We start from the raw sequence: 17561 nt of genomic DNA, 5'->3' as shown, positions 1-17561 counted from the left end.
CGCTCCCGTGCCCGCCGCCGGGCAGGGCGCCCCCGGCCACAGCTCCAGCCCGCCAGCTCCGCGTCCGCGCGGGCGGCGCCTCCTCTGCAGGTAAGGGCGAGGTCCCCGCGCTGCCGCAAAGTTTCGGGAAGCCCCGGGTCCCCCACGCCCAGGCCTGCGCCTCCCGCAGCTGCAGGCTGCCTGCAGCCTGGCTTCCTCCGCGCCGCCCTCCACGCTGCGCTCCGGCTGCACCGCCGTTCCCCGGTCCCCCGCGTCCGCCTCGCGTCCTCGTGTCCCTACTCCTCGCTCCGGACCGACAACAGTTAACTCTTCCCACCCGATCCGAGTGTGCCTCAAGTTTCCGAGGTCTGCGTGGTGTAGCTCGTGAAAGGAGCGGCTAGCGGGCGGGCAAACCTGAGTTCAGGTGCGGCCGCCACCAGCGCCAACTTTCTCGGAGTGACCTCAGGTGAGCCCTGCCTGCCGGGTCCCCGTGGCCACAGCTGGCCTGGAGAGGGCGGGGTACGCCCCGGGGGCATCAGAGCCATGCCTGTGTTGCCGTATTGTGAATTGAGGGACACCCATATTGTCTCTATTCCGGGGTTCGTGAGCAGTAGAGGAGTGCCGGGGCGGGGGGCGGTGTCTCAACGTTAATCTCCAGCAGCCTTGCTGAACTATGGGAGGGGTGTGGAGGCAGCCTCTGGGAGTGGAGCAGCGCCCAGGACTCGGTCCTTGGCTCCTTGGCCATCCAGGCTGTGTGTGACCTTGGGCAAGCCCCCCACTGGTTTTACCACCTTTTACAGGGCAGAAGTGCTGTTCACTGGATGTTCTTAAAGGTCCTTCAGCTGTGAGCCCTAGAGAAGAGTCTCTGGGTCAGTTTGGCTGGAGGCATTAATTGATCAAGAATCCATCCTGCACTTAGAAACGGGTGTTTGGAAAATAGAGGAAGCATTTGCAGTTTGCTTTGGGAGTCTCAAAATAGACAGGGCAAGGATTGGTGAATGCACGCCTTGCCTCCTTCGGTGCTTTGGACCGTCATAAAATATTCAACGGCATAATGATTTGTTTTCAAAGTAGCTCATAGATCAGGAAATGTTTCTGTTTGTGAGGCGGTTATTTTTGCAAAACCTTCAAAAAAAAATTGAGGGAGGAAGATAATGCACTGTTGTAGGGGTCCTGACAGGCTAGCGGCCACTGATTAACAGCTTAAAGTGATGGTTGTGATGCTTTTCAATCCAAAACATTTAGAATCACTCTCAATCAGGCATCCCCTGGTGGGTGTTGCATATACACTGACAAGGCCCACAGTTCAGCGAGAACCTGTTTTCTGGGACAGGTGAATTCTGGTGCAGCCACAGTAAAACTGAGCATGAGCTACTTAATTGTGACATGGTGGAAGGTGAGGTTTGTTCTTTTGCCCAATCTCTTGTTCATCTTGTGTTGCAATTAGTGTCTCCCCAGTGTGTGGCTGAAATGCATTACTAAGAAAAGATTCTCATGGAAGCGATTTTATTACTTTATTTCCTTCCTAGACATCCTGGTTTTAAGTTTCAAACTTTATGAAGTCAGAGGCCAAGGAATATGTTTTGTGACCCGAGTGGAGCTGTACATAAGTTTGCCTTTCCCAAGTGATCCTCTGAATTTGAGGCTAATTTGTCTAGAGGCTTTTACCTCCTGGATGCATTCAGGTGCAAGCCTGACTTTCCTTTCTTCATTCTCCAGTGGTTCTGCAAGCACTTTCTCACTACTCACTCAGGAAGAAGCAAAGAGGAAAATTACTGATAGGCTCTTCCCACTGTAAAGATCTCAGGTTCTCGTGAGGAATACAGAATTGTACCACAGGAGGACAATTAATTTGAGCTGCAGAGTTAGGGAAGCCAACACACTAGAAGGTAGAGTGCCGAAGAGCATTTCAACAGGTGGAAAGGAGGGGGAAATCATTTTCAAGTCAAGGAACTGGGATGAGCACAGGGCCTGAGCTAGGGAAGCTCAGGGTGCAGGAGAGAGCAGGGAGTCTGGTGGAAGCCCAAAGCAGGCAGAGCCTCCAAGAGCAGAGGACGATGGGAAGGGCTTCAGTCTTCATTTGCTGTAGGATTTGGAGCCTCTGAAGCTCCCTCATCTGTCAAAGGAGAATAAAGATAATTGCCAAGAAGATTCAATGAGATCATATGTGAAAGTACCCAACACAGTGTTTGTAGGTAATAGTGTTTTGGTCAAAATTGGTTTCTTGTTTAGTGTGTTTGTAAGCAAGCTCAGAATGCTGCCGGGCACTATTGGAATTTGAAAATGCTGCCTTTTGTCTTAGCTTGTTCATGGACTGAGAACCTCTCCAGCAGGGTGGAGCCTCTGTGACAAGGCCGTGTGTTCCCAAGGAACCTTCCGATCCCAGAGGCAGGCACTTCTTGTTATCTGGAGGGTGCTTAGATCAGATACTGACATCAACAGCTGCCAGTGTCCTGCAAATGCTCTAAAGTAATGGAGGCTACAGATGGGTTCATCAGAAGATAGAATCCCTGCCTCCCACAGCATATCACTATGTGCTCAAGGACCCAGGCAGGAGGATTTGACAGTCAGTTACAAATCTATCAGCTTCGACCATGTCTGCTGGGAGCTGGGCCCTGACTCCCTTCTGTGGTAGTGTAGGATGCTGAGCATATACGGTGGTTAAAGAAGAGTGGGACAACAGTGAAGACTAGCACAGCATAGCACAGTGCAGCATCCGTGGCAGACCTCCCTGGTTCATTGTGGAATATGTGGAACAAAAGGCAAAATCTCTGCCTTCCTGAAGTTTATATTATGGTTAGAGAAACATAATAAACAAGCTAAATACCTAAGTAAGGTCATCGCAGGTTGTGCTGGGAAGGAAACACACAGGGCAATACGAAAGAAAGTGATAGGCATGAGGCCTAGTAGGGACAGATAGGGAAGGCTTCTCTGGATTCCCGAGGGCTACAGGAGAGGAGGAGCTGGAGTTTCCTGGGAGGGAATGCAGAGTGCAGGCTCTACTGCCTGGATTTGCATACTAGCCCCTCCTCTGTCTGTGGGCCACCTTTCGCTTATCTTCTCTTTGGGGATTCTTGAGAGGGTTGTTGTGAGAACTAAAGTCTAGGTACATGTAAAGTACTTAGCAGAGTGTCAGATATATGTTAAGCACCAGATAAAAGGGAAGAGGAACTGTTTCATGTAAAGGGAACAGCAAATACCAAGGCCTGGGGGTCTTAGTGTGTTTTAGGACAAGACAGGATATCTGCACAGAGAGAGCATCCTCACAGTTACTGTGGAGACGCAGGAGTAGGCTTTCTGCCCCTTCAGTGGAGAACATTTCAGGATTGCTGGAGAAAGGACACCTGGTCCTTGCAGCATCAGACCCAGAGAGGTGTGCTTTAGGCATTGCATGGTCAATTGAGTCTTCTTCAGTGTCTCTTGGTCCTTCCTCTCTCCTGTGCTCTCCCTCTCTCTTGCCCCCTTCCTTTCCTCTTAACACCCATCCTCCCTCCCCAGTTCTCTTCCCTTCTTTCACTGCAAGCCTCACAGAGTAGTGCCCCTTAGTTGGTCACTGATATGTGAAGGGAAAGCTTAAGTGGGGTTGAGCCCCTGGCACCAACAGCCTTGGTACCAAATCAATGACCCTGCCTCTTGGCCATAAGATACCCATGGTCATTACTTGTCCTCTCCCTCCCAGGCTGGAGACTCTACAGCAGAGAAGGATAGACATCTATGACCTTGAGGATAATCATCTATGACCTTGCCCTCTTGATTGCTTCCTTTTTATTGTGGTCACTGGCCACCAAGCTCTGTCATTTTACTTCCAAAGTCTCTCAGACATATTCCTATCTTTTCATTCTCTCTCTAAGTATCAGACTTCTGTCATCTCTCCCTAACTCATGGCTGTGATCACATCATGTCCCTGCCCAGAAACCTTCAGTAGGTCCTGTGTTGGAAGTCCAGAGTCCTCAGTCTGAGACATGACAGATCCCTTCCTTCACCCCATTCTCTGCTCTTAGTCCTTCATTCCCCACCCTCATGTCCCTAGGCATTTGGCCTCTGCCTAGTATGTGCCTAACCCTTAATGGTCTTGGCTATACCCAAAGACCAAGCTCAAGTCTCCCTCCCCTAGGAAACTGTCTTTCCAGTAACCTTGTCCCAGGGTTTTCATCAACCCCTGACCTCCCACTGTCCTTGGTACTGCTCTTGGAGAAGCCAATGCTGTCAGGCTTAAAAGATTGTGTATGTGGCCACTTGTGTATGTGGCTGCAACCCACACAAAGCCTCCAGAATGGCAGGTGCAGTACCCCACTTCTCACACCCCTCCTCCTTTTCATAGAGCCTAGAGCTGGCTTCATCCAGCTTTTACTGTTCTAGATTGACAAAAGCCTGTGATTTTCCCTGAAATCAGAAGTGGTTTGAGTCGAGCCAGAAGCATGACGCTGCTGCATAAGGATTTCATGTGATCCTCGGCTGAACTCACTGGTACCAGCCTCATAGCTCCATGCTAGGAGATATGAACCTTTAAACATCAGACAATAATACTATAAAAAGTATCTTAAGAATTATTCATTTATTGTTGGGAGGAACGTACATGTGCCACAGCATGTGTGTCTGTCAGAGGACAATATGTAGAATCAGTTTTCTCTTTCTTCCAGAAGTAGAGTTCCAGGGATCGAACTCAGGTTGGCAGACATGTGCAGCAAGAGCCTTTACCCTCTGAACCATCTCACCAGTCCATAAAAAGCTTTCTTTACTATGCCAAAAGGTCTAACATGGAAGCTTTCAAATACTAAACATGCCCATGTGCTTAATGCCATTCACTATATAAAAGTTTTGCTACCTGTGTGCTGTTGTGTGTTTGCTATACTCTAATAACACAGTGAACTTAATAGATGCTCACAGAAGCAGAAGCAACACTGGCTTAAGTTTGTTTTGCTAAGTATAGATTACATTTGCAGCTCTGCAAATATGAGGGCTTGTTTTGCTTTGTTTTTAGGTTAACTATCTGCCTGGAGGATGGTGGGAAGCCTGGCTTGGTGCTTTGCCAACTGATGTGAAGCCATGGCCATTATTTTCACTGATGTGACACTGTCTTCTCAGGGACTCATGTTTGGAGACCTTTTTTTCTGGTGGCTAAAAATGGGTCAGGCTTTCTAATCATTTCCTAAGCCAGCTGCTGAATGATGTGTACCCTTAACACTGGTTCTTTTGGAGAAAAAGACACACACACACACACACACACACTCACACACACACTCACACACACACACTCACACACTCTGCAGTCTAGAAAAGAGATGGTGGCAAATCTAAAAGTAAAGTATATTTTTTGACCTCTTGAGGCATGATCTGAGAACATCAGCAGCTTCAATAAAAGGGTGACATGGCAAGTTTTCAAAATCTTGAACGGAAAGAGTCAGAGGAATTCATCCGGATGCAGCAGCACTCCGTTCTCCCTGAGACTTTGACTTAAGAGAAGACAGATGTGCAGGCAGATGAGAAATGCTGAACTTCCTGCCCAGAGTATTCAAAGTATGGACCAAGTATAGGCTCCAGCCTTCTAAACCGTCCGAAGCACCCACCCCACGGTTAACTTGCAGACATGGGCATGTTATGTTTCCAAGTTACTTCTTCGCTGTTTTCTTAGTTGCAAGTATAGAATTCAGACAGATGCAAAAGAAAAAGCAATTATTTAAAAGACAAGGGATGCCATTTATTTGTTCTCATGAAGATACTTGAGCTGGCTGCTGGAGCTTGTGTTCCCTCTGATTTTCCTGGGGAAAGGACATCAAACCAGGCTGTCTAAGGTTCCCTGACACTTGTACAAGCACTATTGGCCGCTGGTCAGATTGGAAAACAGTGTCTGTATGGGGATACGTACTTTTCCGTTTTCTTCCTCTCTGGGGTCAGGGAACATCTTTGTATATAGGAGCAGGAAGAATTATTTCTTTCCGAGGCTCATTTCTGGGGATTTTCTGTACTTACTTTTTCACAAAAGCTTTGTAATAATAAAAGTGAAAGTGTGCCTTGTCTTGTGCCAGAAACTTGGATTCACACATACTGACAGGATATTTTAGCCACAAATCATAGACTCTCTATGTCTATAATTGCCAGCTCAGAGCCCATCAAGCAGACTTTGTCTGGTGCAGGAATTCCCCTAGCACACCCAGCCACTCTGCTTGGACCTGATAATCCTCCAGGCACTCCTAACCCACTCTTAGTTGACTCTGATTATTAGAAAGTTCTTCGTTATGCCGAGCCAAAAAACTCCCTCGGAGCAATGGCTGCTCTGTTGGCCTTGATTCTGCTCTTTGAGGCCCCCACAAAAATCCGTTTCTTCTTCCCTACAATAACCCTGTGGGCCATTTGGACATTCAAATCAGCACCCAAGACGTCATTCCTTTAGGTAGTGTGCCTCTGTTACCTGGTCCCCTGAAAAGAGCTGAGCTAGGAACTGGGCACAGCTGTATAGGAGTTTGGTCAGCCTAGAAGGCACAGGACTGCAGTTGCCTGCCTCACTTTGGAGTCTGTACTGGTGTTAGTGTAACTGGAGTTGGGCTCCAGCAGCCCCAACAAGCAAGGCTCAGCCACCTGTCCCAATACTCCAATTACAGAGACAAGCAATGGTGAAGAGCAGAGAGATTTATGCAATGTAGCTGCATCAGGAAGAGGAACAGATGAAAGGCTCCAGTGACCCCCAAGTCTACCATCTGAGTACTGACACAAGCTTTATGTTTAAATAGATAAAGAATTGGGGCAAGAGGTATACATAATTAAGCAATCTTGCTTTAGGTTTAGGTATAGTCCACTTTGGTCTTGCTAAGAGGGGTCCCGCGAACTTACTGTTTGAGAGGACAAGGTGGTTCTCAAAAGATGAGTACCTCTCCAGGGTATGGCCCCAGCCTCATGGATAAAGTACTTCCTTTGGGCAGTGGATTGTCCCTTGAGGTTCGGTTGTTCTCATAATCCAAGGTGACTTAGAGAAAATTTCAGGACAATGACTTATCTCTGAACTTTCAACCCTGAAAAGGATGAGATAGGTTAAAAAGACATTCCTTGCATGATTAGTATGCAGACTTGCAGAGGTAAGCATGTGACCTAAAGTAAAGGAGTCAGGCACAAAAGGAGGACAGAGGTACAGGCTTTTGTCTTGCTTTTAGTTAACTTGTGGGCCTAAGTGAGGAGTCCATGCTTTTTAACACAGGTTAGGCCCAGTGTGTGTCTCTGTGGGTCTCCCTTGGAGGCCTGGGTTGGGCCATTAGGGAACTCTGGGTACATTGTCAGAGACCCTTTTGTCTGATTGCTTCTCAGGTACTGTATTCATTACTTGTAGATGCTGTAACAAAGCTTTTAAAGCTGTGGAGATCCACAGAAGGTCCCAAGCACAAGATCAAGGTGTTGGCATTGCCACCTCGTCTGGAGGCTTGGGGTGGGGTGGAGATTCTTTCTTTGCCTCATCCAGCTTCTGGTGCTGTTGGCATTTGACTTTTGGCTTCATCGCTCTCATCTCCACCTTTGTTCTCATGAAAGACATTTCTCTGCCTTGTCACCTCTTCTTCCATCTACTTCAGATCTCACTCTGCCTCACTCTTAGAAGGACACCTGGCACTGTCCACCTGGGCAATCCAGATAACCTCCTCCTCTGAAGACCCCCAAGGCAAATTCCATGTACAAAGACCCTTTTTCCAAAAAAGATCACCTGTCCAGGATTTTGGGTTTGAGATCTGCATCAGTTTCTTCTAGGGGGATGGGCTTCACTAAGCCTTTGGTTCTCTACATTCTCTGTTTTTTGTTGTTTGGAGACAGGGTCCCAAGTAGGCCAAGCTGGCCTCCCACTCCTTATGTATCTGACGATGATCTTGAACTCCTGATTCTTATGCCTCCACCTCCTGAATCCATGGGCTACCGTGGATTATATGATGCTAGGGATCGAACCCAAAGCTTTGTGCATACTAGACAAGCAGTCTACCCACTGAGCTACATCCCCAGCCCTGCATTCTCTTCTTTTACAACTGCCTTTTCTCTTAAGAGTACTTAAACCCGGTTTGCTAGGGTCACTGGCTTCATGTGGGTTTCTTTGTTGTTGTTTGTTTGAAATGGATTTCTCCTGCCCCATCTTACCCTCTCAGTGCTAAGGTTATAGGAATGCTGCAGCATGCCAGCCCTGGTCTCTGGTTTCCATTCTGCATGGTCTGCTGGGTGCCTGTGCTGCTCTGACCATCCCTGGGGTACCAGTGGATGGAGCCTCAGAGGATTAGGCTGCCCAGAAAAGCACAGGTCTTTCTGGTCCATGCCCTCATCTCACCAGCATGCTCTGGCTAGTCAGTGGAGTTTTATCAATGGGAAGAAGAAGCTGCTGTTGTTAAAATATTCATTACCAGTTCTTAGACTTAGGGAAGATCCCACAGTGAATGTGATCTGGACAGAAGATACAGATGGGAGAAAGCTTAGGCCCTTGTGTTTTCCTCCTAATTTAGTCCTCATTGAATTTGAAGAAAATTATTTTCTCAAGGCCCATATATGCATCTGTTTCCATAAAATAAAAAAAAGAAAGAAAAAAAGGAAGTATTCATTGGCAGCTTTGAAAAAAATGTAGTATGATCTCGTTTGCCCTACAATGGACTTCTTGCAAAGCCACATGGTCCTTTTAAGTGTGATCCACAGTCTGTTGCTGACTTCTGGGCTCTCCAACTGCAACTCACACTAACCTGTGACAGTTGGCAGTCTAGAGCCCCAACAGCCTTGGGGCAAGCAGGAGTAGTAGGTCTTGTGCAGCAGGTAGCAGAGTGGAAGGAAATCAGAGGCCAGGATGGTGACCTCAGAGGGCCTGGGGTCTGAGCAGCTCCAGACTCCGTTTCTGTGATTTCTAGGGTCCCAGCCTCACACCTCTCTGCCCAGAACACGGCCTCTGGGGCTGCTGCTGCGCTCAGCTCACCATGCTTTGATAAGAAAGGCCTGTACAAGGAGTCAGGGAGGTAGGGAGGGAGGAGACAGATGAATCACACAAAGCCTGGCTCTACCTGCAGCTGACAGTCAGCTCTGGGCAAGGTGCTATACCTTACAGAGACCCATGGGAGTCTAACAGAGGGCTGGTCGTGCATGGGGAGAAGATCTGGAAAGGCTTCCAGAAGGGACTGGTGTTTGAACTGAGCTGCAATGGGTGAGTAAGAGATTTAGATTTAGAGAGGGGAAAACAGAGCTGGGCACTCAAAAGAACTTTGAACTACAGCCTCATTAGGGACCCAGGATGATGTCCAGGGCTCAGGTGATGAACCATAGGTGATGGACTGGAGGAATGTCAGGTTTGAAAGGGACCTTAAAAGCACCTGATAAGGAAGGGTCTTACATTGTACTGCTTGAAACCTGAAGGGCAGGGCAGTGGGAATAAGGCAGAGATCTCTGCTTCTTGTTTTGTTTGCTGGGTTTAGGGAATGGTGACTCCCATTTTGACAAGCCTTATTTGATGCTTTGAAACATCCTCATATTACCTCCATCTGGACTGGGATGCCTACCAGGCTGAGGGAGCCTTACCTTTGGCTTCAAGGTGATACTCCCAGGACTGCATGGTCACAGGGGATTTCTGTATAGCTTTCCCCACTTTTCTGGGTGCTTCTTCTAGGCAGGTACTGAGCCCTGCTTCTAGTGCAATCTGGAAGCTAGAAACTGAGCTGTCCAGGGCACAGGACCAGCAAACCACGTTGACCAAAGAAATGAATGAAGGATGAAGATCATGAGTGCTGGGTTAGTTCTCTCTAGCTTACTTCCTGCCATCCCATTGCTTGATTTATGGTCACTAGGAATATGTTGCCCAAGAGCTAATGTGGGCCTCTGTGTTTTTGTGACATATATTTGCTCCTGGAGTCAGTTTGCCCTGTCAGGCAAGTACTCACAAGACGTCAGAGGGTCATACCACTCAGAATCCTTAGACTGGAGAGGCTGCAGACCTAACTCCCAGTCTTCTGACCTGTGCCCTCTTGCTACCTGACCTGTGGTCCAACTGGCTCTTCCTTGGTACTCTATAGCCTTAGTACTAGGTGCCTGAACTGATGAATCCAGGGTTTACTGGGCCTGGGTTTGCACCCTGCATAAAGCAGGCCCTATTATCTAGTTGCTTATTTAACTGATTATTTCGACATGTTAAACCTGCAGAAAAGAAGATACTGTGACATCAGAAATATTCAATAGATGTTTATTTTCCTTTTGTATTATCTGAAGAGCTGTCACGGAGAAGAGTTGTTTTATATTAGAGACTGTTCAGAACCAAGCTTAGTTTTTCCCTAAATTGTCATTTTCTTCCCAAATTTCATCAAGCCTCCAGTCTCTGGATTTTTTTCAAGCCCAAAGCATTGGTGACATATTTGTTTTTGTTTTTGTTTTTTCCTGTCTTTCACCAGCTGGTCACTACCATCTCCTCCAGTGAATTCAGAGGTAGCCTGCCCTTTCTGGGCCTGCTTCCTATCTGTAGCCTGGATTATTTCCAAAGTGTCTTTGCATCAATGACACCATGTTTAATTCCTAAATACAGATTGTCAATCTACTCCCTGGGATGGGGCAGTTCTGTTTTGTAGAGGTCTCAGACAAGGGAAGGGAAAAACAAGCAACTCAGTCTGAGGCGCTCTATGGTGGGGGCATGAATCCAGTGCCCAGGGAATCTGAATTTGGGGAATGTTTGGCCTTTCAGCCCTCAGGGGAGAATTATCTAGACATGCTGCTGCCTTGGTGAAAACATGAATGAGGAAGGATTGAATTTTTGCTGTGAATTGGAATTGTCACTGTGGAAAATCCCAGCAGAGATGGCTTGCATTAGGGGCCTCCTTTCTTCTCTTCTCCTCCTGCCTTCCTGCAAAGAAAAAATTTCCAAATCCCTAGAATCGATTGACCTTTGAACACAGAAGCTCCTGGGACGTGCAGCTCGGCCGAACAAGTGCGGTTTGTACGCCTGGGAGATGGCTAGGTAGATGCAGAATTCCACGCCTCAAGAGAATTAATTCACCTCTTACACGATTGTGTTCTGAAGCTGATTTTCAAAGACAGTTTCAATTTTCCCAGCTGTCTGGGTGACAGTTTGATCCATACAACCTATGTACACCTATCCACTTATCATCTCTCTTGTATTTATTCTGCTCAATTTAATTCGGTTAGATTCTATATACCTTTATTGATTGCCTATTATGTAATTTTAGTCCAATGTCATGAGCCTTGGGCTATGAGAGACTATATCACCTGCCAGAAGTTTCTTTGCAAGCCAGGCCTCTAAGATTTACACCCGAGAGTCACCGGGCAGTCATCCATTCACAGGGGAATTGCTGAGTAGATTGGTATGCTTGCCAGGATTCCTGCCCCATGCACAGAGGTCTGGCTGGATGGATGCTGAGAAGGGCTGTTGGAGGGCTCTGTGGTAGAAATGCGCCAGGCAAGGATCACAAGTCAGAATGGAGATGCTGGGATCAGAGAGCAGACCAAAGATGAGCTCAGTATGTGAATTCAGCCTGAGCTAACTTTTCAGTCTCCTCTGCTTTTCCTTCCCCTGCCTTAGGATAAAAGTAACCCTTCAATCCCATAAGCTTCTGCGCTTCTGCATGGGTTTTTCCCCTGCTTAGCCCTCTCTCTTTTTTCCCCTCACCTATCTATAAAACTAACTAAAACCATTTCAACTCTAGTGGACTTGTGCTGTTCCAAACTCACAACTGTCCCCGTCCTGGTTTTCACAGACTTGTCTAGCCTTTGCTCATAGTGTGATCCCAGGAGCATAACAGACCCCCGAGAGCAGCAGTGGAAGAAAGAAACTGAACAAATGACTGATGGATGGCAGGTCTGGCTTACCCACTGGAACTGAAATGTTTGCTGAGCAAGGACATAGGGGTGAAAATGGGGCTGTTGGGTGCCAGGCAGGGACATCACTGGGCTGCCCTCTGAGGTGGGGGGAGAACCCCTAAGAGAATAGAATGCTGACTTTCTGATGATCAGAAGATGCACACAGTAAAACTGTGCCTAAGAGTGCTGCTACTGGCACTCAGTATTTGGGGGGAAATCTCCAATCATCAAAGAGCTGCAAATAAAAGCCCCCTTTATTTTCTTAACTAATTTTGAAAGAGGTTCTCATGTAACCCAGGCTGACCTGGAATGTCCTGGGTAGCTCAGGATAACCATGAATTTCTAATCCTGACTTCACCTCCCAAGTGCTGAGGTTTCAGACATACACCTCCATGCCTGGTTTTATTCATGCTAGGGATCACACCCAAATCCTCGATCATGCCAGACAAGCACCCTGACAACTGAGCTATATCCCCAGCTGTAATATTGCCTTTATAAATCTACCAAATGAAGGAACAGTAAGCAACTGGGGGAAGTGGCCCTCCCACAGATGGAGGGAGTAAGATCAGGATAACCTTTCTGGAGGACAATTTAATTATATCAGAACTTTCAAACTCAGCTAGGCATGATGGTGCACACTTGTTTCCAAACAGGAGGCAGAAAATTAGGAGTTTACCATCCTTGGCTACATAGCAAGTTTGAGTTTGAGGCCAGCCTGACCTACAAACTGTCTCAAAAACAAACAAAAAAGCTTTTCAAACCGGTGGCATCTTTCACCCAGGAGTGTAGGCCCTAGGAAATAACCAGAGATGTATTAAGAAAAGATTCTTATCTCAGCATTGTTTATAAAAGTCAGGGAAAATGAACCAGGCTGAGTGTGGTCGTACATGCCTTTAATCCTAGCACTGGGAGGTAGAGGCAGGTCAGTCTCCAGGAGTTGGAGACTAACCTGGTCTATATAGTGAGTTCCAGGCTAACCAGGATTAAATATTGAGGTCCTGCCCCAAACAATCAAGGAAACAAACAAACAAAAACAAAAAAAAAAAAAGAAAACCGAATGTCCTATGTGACATAAAAAACCATGTAGCAGAATAGTAAAGGCACAGGAATATCTGCTTATAAACCCATCTAAGGGTTTACACCCACCAGGTGTGGTGGTGCATGCCTTTAATCCCAGCACTTGGGAGGCAGAGGCAGGTGGATCTCTGTGAGTTCAAGGCCAGCCTGTTCTACCTAGTGAGTTCCAGGACAGCTGGAGCTACAGGGAGACCCTGTCTCAAAAAGACCAAAAATAAATAAATAAATAAACCCATCTAAATGGCAAATTCCTAAGTTAGGTTGAAAATGTGTATTTTCACGCAAAAGAAAAAAAGAAATAAGAAACTGTAGAAGGGTAATTAATATCTTGGAGATTTTAGAATAGCTTCTTTTTTCTAAAAGATGAAAAATTTCAAAATTCTCTGCCAGGCACATGTATTACTCTTATAATCAGAGAGGGAAAATGAATGTTCTTTAAGAAGAAGAGATAAGCTTTTGTAGAGCATTTAGGAGTGTTGAGAGCTGGCCTAGCACATCATTTATCTTGCAAATTCCCAGACAGGTAGCATTTTCGAAGGAAGAGTGGTCTTGAGTCCATTTGTTTGAGTGTATTTATAGAAGCGAAAGCTTTAGGGGAGGAAATAGATTGATTTTTTTTCCCCTTGAACTTTTGAAATTATTTTCTCCACTCCATTTGTAATTGAACCCATGGAGCTATTCTTATTTCTTCCTTTCTTGGGCACTGTGTTAGGCCTAAAAATATTTACTGGCTTAGGATGTGGGTTTTGCTGAAGTAATTCCCCTTGAATTTTCATGGAGTTCTCTCATGCTTCAAAATGGGACCCCAAGGAAGACCACTCTCTGAAATCTATTTCACTCATCTACTGATGTGTTTTGCTCCTCAAGTTCTCTAGCCACCTTAGACTCCCACATTGGAACGCACTCCTGCGTGGTTGGGATGATGGGCCTCATCAACCATGGAGGGAGGGGACCCAGGGGCATGCAGCAGGGCTGGGCACTGTCTGCTGGAGAGGTTGATGTAGGGGCCAATCTGGCATCACCTTATCCTGTGGACGTAACATTAGTCTGCAGAAAAAGAGATCAGAGCTGAGTAGCATCTCATTAAATATTAATTATAGTGATGCCTTTTGCCATACATCTTCAGAGAGCTCTGGGCATTTCACAGACATTACCTCATCATTAATTTTCACAGTGTTCTTGGGTGAGAAGCTGATGGCAAATGTTATTGTCTCCATGGGGGGCAAAGTATAACAAATATTTTATTATTCTTATTTATAGCCAAGTTGCTAATTACCCTTCCAGCCTTTTTGTGTGTATCATCTTATTTTTGATTTTTCATTTTTATTTACTCTCTCTCTCTCTCTCTCTCTCTCTCTCTGTGTGTGTGTGTGTGTGTGTATGGAGGTGCTCCCCAGGTAGAGGTTAGAGGGTAACTTTGAGGAGTTGGTTCTGTCCTTTCAGAGTGGGATCTGGGGATAGAACTCAGCTCACCAGGCTTGCCTGGAAAATGCTTTTATCTGCTTAACCCTCTCACCAGCCTAGTTTATTCAGTTTGAAACAGTGTCTCTTGTCACCCAGACTGGCCTTGAACTCACTATATAGCCAAGAGGATGACCTTGAACTTCTGAAAACACTCTTCTGACTGAACTACATTTTTTTTGAGACACCTCACTGTGTGACCCAGGTTGTCCCAGAGCTCACAGTCCTCCTGCCTCAGTCTCCAAAGTACACTGCCTGGCTCCCAAAACAAATATTTTATTGTTAAACTCTGGAGTGGTTCTGACTAGATAACATTTGTTAAAAGAAAATAGAGGTAGGTTTTTCTTTTTTGCTTTGTTTGATGTGTCTTCTTCAAAGTCACTCTACATTCCCCATGAGTTAAATTATTTTTTGGCACTTTATCCCACTAACATTTATTGAGTGCTTACCGCAAGGCAGGATACTGGGATTATGATGAAGAGTAAAATTTAACCTCCTTAGTCCTCAACTTTAGGTCTTTGGGGATTTGGCTTCTCTGTGCCATAGCTCAACCCTGCTTCCCGCACCCTGAGTTTCCCACTACCCTGACCTTCCGTCTTCAGGGTGCTCCAGTGCCCTCTCCCTCTATGCACTTCCTCTGACCAGTCTTGCAGGATACCCTCTCCTATGCTGCAGGGACTGGTCCCCTCCTGCACAAGCCTCCCTGGTATCTTACTCTACTCTGAGTTCTCCCACAGACTCATGGGCTTCCTACCAGCTCCAGGCCTTGCTATCTTTCACTTTACATATTAGTGACTTGTGTGATGACATTCCAACTTTTTCACTGCAGGGATGGATTGATTTGTCTGTTTTCCTCCGTGCCTTATATGCATTAAATGTGTGAGTGCTCACTGAGGTAGAGTGACGTGGCCACAATTTTAGGCCCAAGGTCTTCAGTCTGTGTGGAGCCCAAGGGATGCAGAGGACGGAGGTCACTGATAAAACACCTCTTTTGATCCTCTTCAGCCCCTTGCTGCCTAACCTGCTGGTTGCATCCACACTAGGGCATCTTTCATTGAATGTTTATATGTTAAAATATCATTCCTTTCTCATGGTGTTTTAGCCCAGGCAAGGAGAGACAATTAGAGCAATTTTAAGATTACCTCTGTACATAGTTCTTTCTCTACATCTGTTGTGCAGGGCTGTATGGAATCCTAAAATTGCATAGGACTTTATCTGGAGCATTCTCTATTCCTGAGTGGTGGCATAAAGGCTGTGATCATCTTGTGCTCCACCTGGGGCAGGCTGTATGAGGCTGGGCAGGTTATTTAATCTTCCTGAGTCATCATTTCCCCATCTGTTAAGAGATGATAATGTGCTTGAGGATGACCTGTCTCCCTGGGCTGCGGTAAGGCTTAGTGAGCTAATGCCATTGCTATTAATGTCAACTGAAGATAACTGGGTAGAACCAGCTGGGGACCAAGTGTGAAGGTGGCACCAAATAAACTCTACAGCTATAGAATGGATGCATCCTAAGACCTTGGGCATCATCTTCGGTGTTTCCCTTTGGGCATCGTCTGTGTTGCCCTTGGCACAGAGGAAGCCAGTGTGCCAATCAAGAGCCTCTAATGTTTCCTCTGCTGCTGGCTCAAGTGGCTGAGGTCTTGAGGATAACAGTGGTGTCTGGAGGACTTCTGGGCTTGGCGTGCTGAAAGGAGAGATGCCAGCCCCGTGGTGATAGCCTTTGGAGCAGCCAGTTGCCTGGCATCAGTGAGAGGAGAGCCTGTGAGCTGTGGGGGCTGGCACGGAGACCATCCACTTTGCCCATATGGCCCCACCATCCTTTCTACTCCAACTTATTGACGAACTTTGGGAGAGTCATTTGATACTCACATTCTGGTGGCTGCGATCTGGGGAACGTTGGCCTTTTATCTTTAAAAATAGTTGGGTGCAGGGAGGCGTGGGAGCAGCATCCTAGGATGAAGGGGTGGTTTCAGCTTGGGGAGACGTACAGCACCCTTCAGCTCTGACTGACTGGTGAGTAGTGATTTCTCACTCTGAAACACTCTTTGTTTTCTCTAGACTGCTCTCAGAAAGGGAGCTGCTTTGCTTTTGAAGTGTAATATCTACTGTGCATATGTCTCAATAAACTGCTCAACAACAAATGGGTGGGGAAAATAGACTTAAATATAATGCACATGTGACTATATACCTGTTTTCATCTGATCACTTAATACAAAATCTGTTTGAGTAAAGATCCTTTTTTACTCTTAATGGCACTTGAATTGTCAAAGGTGCTTCTTAAATTTTCTGGTAATTGTCTCACATTTGTGCTGATAAAAGCCCGTATCTTTAGTCATTTATATGTAGACAGCATAATCATTAAATACTTCTGCTACTAAGTTGCTCAGTTTTTCAGAATGATGGGATCATAGGATGTAAGAGCCAAAAAAAAGATTTTCAAGTTTCACATCTCCAGGGTTTTCTTATTTATTGTGGGGGCAGGGTGTATGTGCCATGTCATATATGTGGAGGTCAGAGGACAACTTGTCATATATGTGGAGGTCAGAGGACAACTTGCAACTCTCCTTCTACCATTTGGGTCCCAAGGATCAAATTCAGGTTGTCAGGCTTGGCAGCAAACACTCTTACCCACTGAGCCATCTTTCGAACCCCCATCTCCTAGTTCCAGGTGGCACAAAGGTGTCCTGATTAGGTAATGAGTAGACTTTGGTTACATGCCTAACTAGTGACAGGATCAGGGCAATGTTTACTGACATCAAGTCCATGTCTCTATTTCATTTTCTGTATCTCTTGAGTCCACTCTAGAATTCAAACCCTGAATTACAAATAAGAAGGAAAAAAAAATCACAATTTGGCTTAACTTTTCTGTGTGATTTGATCTAATTAAAATGAAATGTCTTACCACAGCAGACCCCCTGACCTTGAGTCCCTTGATTAATTTAACAGTCTTCACTGAGGATCCTGGAAGTGTGGTTGTCATCAGTGTCTGAGACAATTGATTAGAAATGCCTTGCAATTAATGCCAACCCCACTCCAGACTTGTGTAAACTCTGGGGGTGGGGCCGGCCTTCATGTTTTAACAAGTGAGGCTGGAGAACATTGATGTGACCTCCTGCACCTCCTCCTCCCCCTGGGCTGAGACATCCATAGGTCACCTCTATGGAGTTTGAGTCTTCTTTACTGAAGGAGTTTTTTGGTTGCTGCTGCCAGATTTTAATAATTCCTTCCTTCTGCTTCCCCGC

The 17561-nt window shown here is 46.2% G+C and overlaps 1 protein-coding gene across 1 annotated transcript in view; it reads left to right on the top strand.

Moving 5' to 3' along the window:
* The first annotated feature begins 321 nt into the window (after positions 1–321).
* The window catches only part of Frmpd1 (FERM and PDZ domain containing 1), a 108829-nt gene continuing 91589 nt past the window's right edge, over positions 322–17561 (top strand). The window contains exon 1 of the mRNA XM_008847679.1: positions 322–445. The gene's annotated coding sequence lies outside the window, so the exon portion shown is untranslated. The remainder of the gene's footprint in view (positions 446–17561) is intronic.

The sequence above is a fragment of the Nannospalax galili genome, unplaced genomic scaffold (assembly GCF_000622305.1).
Source record: "Nannospalax galili isolate Female #2095 unplaced genomic scaffold, S.galili_v1.0 scaffold263, whole genome shotgun sequence".
Classification (NCBI taxonomy): Eukaryota; Metazoa; Chordata; class Mammalia; order Rodentia; family Spalacidae; genus Nannospalax; species Nannospalax galili.
The sequence above is the reverse complement of the archived record's forward strand: the minus strand, read 5'-3'. Positions and strand labels throughout refer to the sequence as shown.